Source organism: Elephantulus edwardii, unplaced genomic scaffold, assembly GCF_000299155.1.
Source record: "Elephantulus edwardii isolate Elephantulus edwardi_28Jun2011 unplaced genomic scaffold, EleEdw1.0 scaffold00005, whole genome shotgun sequence".
NCBI lineage: Eukaryota > Metazoa > Chordata > Mammalia > Macroscelidea > Macroscelididae > Elephantulus > Elephantulus edwardii.
The window spans coordinates 9,643,296-9,652,249 of NW_006399755.1; positions in this window are offsets into that span (position 1 = coordinate 9,643,296).

Genomic DNA, 8,954 nt, shown 5'->3' on the forward strand with positions numbered 1-8,954 from the left:
ATCTTTGCAGTCAGAGATCGATCAAACATGCAATCAAGGTGCATTAATTAGAATGAGTGACTGGAAAGCAAAAGTTAGGAACAGGGAAGAAGGATTAGTAATAAGAAAACATGGACTTGGTGACAGAAATGAAGCTAGAGATAGAATGATAGAATTCCACACAATGATTTGTTCATTGAAAATACTTTTTATAAGAAACTTAAACACAGACTATACACATGAATTTCACCTGATGGTGAATATTAAATGATCCAGGAAGCATTAAAAGAAGATAGAAAGAGTATACAGAGTTACTGTACAAAAAGGAGTTGGCTGATACAGAAGAATTTCATGAAACAAAATATGAGCAAGAGCCTGTGGTGATGAAGAAGTTCAAGCTGCTCTGAGGGAATTGGCAAAAATAAATCCCCAGGATTTGAAAGCATACAATTGTCATGTTTACTGCCCTGGATGTGTTCACCAAGTTGTGCCAAGAAATCTGGAGGACAACCACCTGGCCAATGACTGAAAGAGACCCATATTTGTTCCCATTCCAAAGAAGGGTGACTCTAGAGAGTATGGAAATTATCAAACAATATCATTAATATCACATGTAAGCAAGATTGTGCTGAGAATTATCCAGAAGCAACTGAAACAACACATCAGCAGAGAACTGCCACATGTACAGAATGGGTTAGAAGAGGCCGTGGTATTAGGGATATTATAACTAATGCTACATGGGTGTTGGCTGAAAGCAGAGAATACCAGAGGAATCAGTGTTTCATTGACTATGCAAAGGCTTTTAACTATGTGAATCACAACAAACTGTGGCTGACTCAGAAGAATGGGAATCCCAGAACACTTGATTGTGCTTATGTGCAACCTATACTTGGATCAGGAGGCAGTTCTCAGAACAGAGCAGACACTGTATGGTTCAAAATCAGGAAGGGTATATACCAGGGAGGTGTCCTATTTTGGTACCTTTTCAATTTATATGCAGAACAGATCATCCAGGAGGCTGGGCTCTATGGGGAGTAGTGCAGCATCAGGCTTGAAGGAAGATTAATCAATAATCTGTTATGTAGATAACACAACCTTGTTTGCTGAAACTGAGGAGGATCTGAAGCACTTACTGCAGAAGTTCAAGGACTGCAGCCTTCAATGTGGGATGAGGCTCAACATCAAGAAAACAAAGATTCTCACCACTCGGCTGATTGACAACATCATGATAGATGGTGAAGAGATTGAGTTTGTTAACAGTTTGAGTTTACTTGGGTCCACAATCACCACTCTTGGTACTGGCAGCCAGGAAATCAAAAGACGAATTGCATTGGGAAAATCTGCTGTCAAGAACATCTCCAGAGTACTGAAGGGCAACGATGTCAGTCTGGAGACTAAGTTGTGCCTGATCCAGGCCATAGTCTTTGTAATTACTTGCTATGCATTAGAAGCTGGATAAGGATGATATAAGAGAACTGATGCCTTTGAACTATGATGCTGGAGAAGAGTATTGAACATTCACTATGGACTGCTAGGAGAAGAAGCAATTTCATCCTGGAGTGGGTGAAACCAAGATGCTCCTTGAAGACAAGGATTCTGAAGCTTTGTCTGACATACTTTGGGAATGTTGCAAGGAGGGACCAGGCCTTAGAGAGGGACATCATGATTGAAAGGGTGAAGGGACAGTGCAAGAGAAGAAAATCCTTGACGAGTTTCATTGACTCAGTGACTGAGGTAATGAGGGTAGGTGTGTCAGAGATTTGTGCAGGATAGAGCAGGGTTCAGAGCTGTTGTACATAGTGTCTATGAATTGCAAGCAACTCAAAAGAACATAACAACAGCAACAACAAGGTTTATAGAAGGACACTCTGGTGGTGCAGTGATTAAGAGCTGGGCTGCTAACCAAAAGGTCAATTGTTTGAACTTACCAGAGACTCCACAGGAGAAAAGATGACAGTACACTTTCATAAATAACACAGCTTCTGACACCTATAGGACAGATCTATTTGTCCTTTATTGACTATTAAAGGCATTTGACTGTGAGGATCATAACAAATTATGGCTGATATTGAGAAGAATGGGAATCCCGGAATACTTAATTACGCTCATGAGAAGCCTATACCTAGACCAAGAGTCTGTTATGTAAACAGAGAGAGCCAGGGTTTAGAATGAAGAAAGTTATATGTCACTACCTGGTTTAAAATGAAGAAACATATGCGTCAGGGTTGTATCCTTTCTCCACATCTATTCAGTCTGTATGCTGAGCAAATTATTCAAGAAGCTGGGCTCTATGAAGAAGAATGTGGCATCAGGATCGGAGGGAGACTCATCAATAACCTTCGTTATGCAGATGACAGAACCTTGCATGCTGAAAGTGAGGACTTGAAGCACTTGTTGAAGAAGGTCAACACCAAGAAAACAAAAATTCTGACCACTGGACCAATAAACAATATCATGATAGATGGAGAAAAGATTGAAATTGCTGACGACTTCATCTTACTTGTGTCCACAATCAATACACTTGGTACCAGCAGTCAGGAGATCATGAGATGTAGTGCAATGGGAAAGTCTGCAGTCCAGAACCTTTCCCAAATTATTGAGGAGCAATGATGTTAGTTTGAGGCCTAAGGTGCACCTAATTCAAGGCAAGTTTTTTTTCAATCACTTGCTATACATCTGAGACCTGGACAATGAGTAAGGATGACAGAAGAATTGATGCCTTTGCACTATAGTGTTGGAGAAGAGTACTGAATACCCCATGGACTGCCAAAAGGACAAGAAGATATGTCTTAGAAAAGGTGCAGACAGAGAGTACTTCTTGGAGGCAAAACTTCATCTCACACAATTTTGGCATGCTGCTAGGAGAGGTTATTCCTTGGACAAGGACATCATGTTTGGAAAGGTGGAGGGATGGCGAAGAGGAAGACCCTTAACTAGGTGGCTTGACACAGTGGCATCAGTGGGCTCTTATGTGTCAGAGATTGTGAAGATGTCATAAGATAAGACAGTGTTCATATGGTTCCTATGGATTGGACTCAACGGCAATTGCCAATAACGGCATAGAGGATAAAATCAAGTCAATGGCTTTGGTTGTTGGTTTATGGTTGGTAGTAACGTCCCCTCTTTCATTTCTAATGTGCATCTTTCACTGCTGATAAGTCCAGCTAAAGGTTTGTCAAGTTTTACCGGTCTTTTCAAAGGATTAACTATTGTTTCCTCAAATTTATCCACTTGTCTCCTATTCTGTAGTTTATTATTTTCTATTCTAAACTCTACTACTTCTTTCTGCTTTCTTGGGTTTAGTTTGATATTCTTGTCCCAATGTCTTAATAAGGAGGGTTACATACCTGGTTTGAGGTATTTCTTATCTTTTAATATATGCATTTTTAGCCATAAATTTTCTTCTAAGCACTACTTTAGTTGCAATGCGAACATTTTGGTGTGTTCTGTTTCCATTTTTATTCATCTCAAAGTATTTCCTAATTTCCTTTGTGATTTATTCCCATGAGCATTTCTGGCTTTACTTCATTGCATTCAGAGAAGAGACCTTGCATGATTTCAGTATTTTAAAATTTGCTGAGACTTTTTTTATGACTTAATATATGTTTTACCCTAGAGAGTATTGTATATGGGTGAATAGTATATTCTGTGGGTATCAGTTAGGGCTAATGGTTTATTGTTGCTGTTAGATGCCTTCGAGTCAAGCATGACTCATAGTGACCTTATAACAGATAGTAACCTTGCCCTATCCTGTGCCATCCTGTTTGAGTCTATTGTTACAGTCACTGTCAAAATCTTCTTTTCTTCTTCTGACCCTCCACTTTTCTCAGCATGATGTCCTTTTTCCAAGGAGTGATCCCTCCTGACAATATGCCCAAAGTATGTGAGATAAAGTCTCACCATCCTTGCCTCTAAGGAGCAGCCTGGTGGTAGTTCTTCTAGGACAAACGTGTTGGATCTTCTGATGCCAGGAGAACTAACAGGCTTGTCCTGGAGAGGGTGAAACTAAGAAGCTCCTTGGAGGCGAGGATTTTGAGACTCTGTCTCACATACTTGAGGTATGTAGCCATGAGAGATCAGTCTTTGGAGAAGGATATCATGCTCAGAAGGGTCGAGGGACAGCATAGGAGAGGAAGACCCCGGGAGAGATGGATTGATACAATAATGGGTCAGATGAAGGTAGGTGTGTCAAAGACAGTGTGAGATTGGCTCAGGATAGAGCAGGGTTCAAAGCTGTTGTGCATAGGTTTGCTCTGAGTCGTGGCAGACTCAATAGCACATAAGAAAACCAACATGGGACAGTCAATACTCTTCTACAACACTATACTTCAACGGTGGGTTTTCAAAAGCAGTAAATTACATGAGAGGAGACTACCTGTCTTTTTCCCACAGAACAGCTGGTGGATGCAAACCATGTGCCTTAGATTGGCAGCTCAACTCCTTACTAAACCACCAGGGTTCTTTATCATTCCAGATGCACCATTAAGAACAACCTTCTGGGATGTGTCTGCTAGACCTTTTCCTGGAAATGGATACATTGTTATTATAAAATTGTTTTTGCATTTTATTGTTGGTAGGGGCATTGAGTGGAGTACCTCTCTCATCGACACTGTGAACAACGGACTTGAACCCTGTGCATCTGTGCCATCCTCAGCATCTCTGACACACTTGAACCCCTTACTGCAGTCACTGTGTCAGTTCACCTTGTCGGGGGTCTTCCTATCTCTCACTGGTCCTCCACCTTTCCAGCACAATGTCCCTTTCCAAGGAATAGCTTCTGCCCAAAGTATGTGTCTGAATTTTCTCCAAGATATATCTGTTTGGGGTTTTTTGGCAGTCCATGGGGTATTCCGTACTCGTTTCCACCATCACAGCTCAAAGGCATCAATTCTTCTGTCATTAGTCATTGTCCAGATCTTAGATGCATAACAAGTGATTGAAAAGTCCATGGCCTGAATCAGGTGCATCTTAGTCTTCAAACTGAAATTATTGCTAGTCAGTATTTTGGAAAGTTACCTAACAACAAACTTTCCCAGTGTAATACATCTCCTGACCTCCTGACTGCTGGTGTCAAGGGTGTTGTTGATTGTTGATCCAAGCCTCAAGTTGCAATATTGAAAGATGTTATGGGCAAAGTCTTGACCCAGAAGCATCAAAACCAAGAATACACAGTTGTTCTTGTTGTTAGGTGCCATCGAGTTGAGCATGACCCATTGTGTCCCCGTGAATAACAGATATGAACCCTGTCCTATCCTGTGCCATTGTCACACTTCCACATTAGAGCCCATTGCAGCAGTCATTGGGTCAATCCTGCTGAGGGTCTTCTCTCTTTTGACTACACTCTGCCTTTCTGAGCATCATGTCCCTTTCCAAGGAATAGCCCTTCCTAGCAACATGCCCAAAGTATGTGAGGTGAAGCTTTATCATCTTTGCCTCCAAAGAGCACTCTGGCTGCACCCTCTCCAAGAGATATTTGTTTGTTCTTTTGGCCATTCATGGAATGTTCAATACTCCAACACCATAGCTCAAAGGCACCAATTTTTCCTGAGTCATTCTTATTCATTGTCCAGCTCTCAGTTGTATAGCAAGTGATCAGAAAGACCATGGCCTAAATCAGGTGTACCTTAGTCCTCAAACTGACATCATTACTCCTCAATAATTTTTAGGGAGACCTCTGACCACAAACTTTCCCAATGCAATACATCTCCTGATTTCCTGACTGCTAGTACCAACGATGTTAGTTGTGGAACCAAATAAGATGAAGTTGTTGACAGTTTCAATCTTTTCTCCATCTTTCATGATATTGCCAATCAGTACAGTAGTAAGAACCTTTGTTTTATTGTTGTTGAGACACAATTCATATTGAAAGCTATAGTCTTTGAGCTTCTGCAACAAATGCTTCAAGTCCTCCTCACTTTCAGTGAGCAAGGTTGTATAATCTGCATAATGCAGGTTATTGGTGAGCCTCCTTGTGGTCCTGATGCTACATTCTTCTCTATAGAGTCCAGTTTCTTGAATAATTTTCTCAGTGTTAAGATTGAATAGGTATGGAGAAAGGATACAATCCTGACACACCCCCTTTCTTAATTTTGAACCATGTAATGTTCCCTTGCTCTGTTTGCACCACAGCCTCCTGGTCTAGGTATAGGTTGTGCATGAACACAACTAAGTGCTCTGGGATTCTTCTAACATTCTTCTCAATGCTAGCCATACCTTGTTATGATTCACACTGTCAAATGCCTCTGCATACTTAATAAAGCATAAATAGACATTCTTCTGGTATTCTTTATTGCCAGCCAGGACCCATCTGACATCATATATCCCTGGTGCCATGGCTTCTTCTAAATCCTACTTGAACTCTGGAAGTTTCCTGTCTATGTACAGTTCTAGCCATTTTGGCATGGTCTTCAGCATTATTTTGGTTGCATGATATATTAAGGATACTGTCCAATAGTTTCCACAGTTAGATCACTTTTCTTGGGAATGGGAACAAATACGGACCACTTCCAGTCCATTGGCTAGACACCTGTCCTCCAAATTTCCTGGCGTAGATTGGTGAGTGCATCCAGGGATGCATCTGTTAATTTAAACAAGTCAGTTGGTAACTCATCGATTCCTGGGGCCTTATTTTTTGCCAGTGCCTTCAATGCAGCTTGAACTTCTTCATTACCACTGGATTTTGTTCATATGGTACTTCCTGAAATTTTTCAGTGTCAATTAGTTCTTTATGGTACAGTGATTCTGTGTATACCCTCTATCTTCAGAATGCACAATTACTGTACCAAAAAGAACTGATTGACACTGAAAAATTTCAGGAAATAACATATGAACAAGAGCCAATGGTAATGAAGGAAGAAGTTCAAACTGCACTGAAGGCATTGGCAAAAAAATAAGGCCCCAGGAATCTATGGGATATCAATTGACAGGTTTCAACCAACAGATGCAGCCCTGGACGTGCTCACCAGTCCATGCCAGGAAATTTAGAGGACAGTGTTGGCCAATGGCTGTTCCTATTCTCAAGAAAGGTAACTCAACAGAATATGGAAATTATCAAACAACATCAATAACACGTACAAGCAAAGTATTGCTGAAGACCATCCCAAAACAGCTAGAACAGTACATCGACAGGGAAGTGCCAGAGGTTTAAGCTGGATTTGGAAGGGGTTGTGGCACCAAGGATATCATTGCTGATGTCAGATGGATCCTGGCTAAAAGCAGATAATACCAGAAGAATATCTAGTTGTGTTTTGTTGACTATGCTGTGTAGATCATAACAAACTATGACTGACATTGAGAAGAATGGGAATCCCCAAACACTTCTTTGTTAAACAACTGAACAATAAAGACCTATGATGAAGGACCCATGGAATCTCTGAGAGGCTGAGTGTCCCACTGGGCCTCTGGGCTTCTGTTCCACCTCTGAGACTCCACTGCCTTCAGGTGACTTCTTGTAGGTGCTGCCAGGGAGCAGGCAGGTGGGAGTACCCAGAGCCCTGGTTCTGAACCCTCTGTCCTGGACTTGCTACATCATCTCTAGCAGGGCCTGTCCTTTTTGGGCCTTAAGTCTTCCCTTCTCCTAATAAGCCACAGCCTCCCTGGCCCTGGCAGGTACAGAAGATGATGCAGTGTTGATGCAGTGTGACCCCTGGAGGTCAGCTCCCCCATCGTGGAGAGGGTGTGGTAGGGAGGTGCTCTCTGTGACCCTGGCTGTGTCTCGTCACCTCCAAGGCCTGGAAGACAGACAGAACCCCTGTGCTTGGCCAGCGATCTTCAGATCAACACGGTGCTTGCCCCTGCAGCTCCAGGTTAGGTTCCTTGTCAGGGTCCACGAGGTGTCACATGGCCACTGCTTCTTGTTGTCCTCAGCTGTTTGGACATGAGATCTGCTAGCCCCAGGTTCTGAGATAATTTTAGATAGCAGCTCAAGTCTCAGTCACCTGCTTTCCCTTAAACAAAACAACCCCCCAAAACTCATTGCCATCAAGTTGGAGCCGACACATAGCTGACCCTCCAGCAGATTTTTCACCGGCTGTAAACGGGACAAGAGGAGATTGCCCACCTTTCTCCCCTGAAAGCACTGATGGATTCAGACCACCTGCCTTTGGGTTGTTAGCACAACTCCTTACCCACTAGGCCACCAGAGCTCCCTTGAATTGTGCAATTAATCTCCTGGGCATACCTCATCCTGTGTCCAGGCTCAGGGAGGCTGCTGCTGTCACAGAGTTCCTGATTGGACTTGAAAGTTCCTTAGAAGTCGTGCAACTCAATCTTGACCAAATAGTAGGAGCTTGCTTCCCAGCTTCCTGCCCCCAGCTGGCTTGCACACCCCTGGGAATGCAGAGCTCACTTCTTATCAAAGTACTTAATTTTGCCTGTGGCAGAATACTTTGATCTTCAGAATCTGAGGTTTACCTCTACCCTCCCCTGTTCCCACTTTAGCGCCCTGCTTGCCTGCCAGGAGGCTTTGATACCATGGCTAATAGTGCGGGCTTTGAGGTCAGTCTGTCCAGGCTCAATTTTGGCTGTGTGACCCTGGGCTGAGCTTCCATATGCCTGTGGTTTTTTTGTCTACAAAAAGGGGTTAATTACAATTCATACTCAGAGCGTTGATCACAGGGAGGATTAAAGCAGATAATTAGCTCAGAGCTTCAGCACTGTGCCTGGTACACAGGCAACATACCCTGGCTGTTATTGCAACTGACAGTGTAACTTGTTCCTGTTCATCCGCCCTTCTTCTGCCCTCCCTCGCCTGCCCCTCACACCATCCTGGGTGTCAGGCACTGGGTATCAGAGGAAGAACGAGGGAAAGGTCGGAGTGGAGGACCTCGTGGGTCTGAGTCAGTCCACCAGGACTCAGCTCTTTCTTTGCACCTTTCCATGAGCCAACCTTGGGCAGGTGGCCTTGTGTACTTTCTCACTTTCCTCATCTGTCAAAGGGACGTTTTGTTGTTGTTATGTGCCATCGAGTCGCTTGC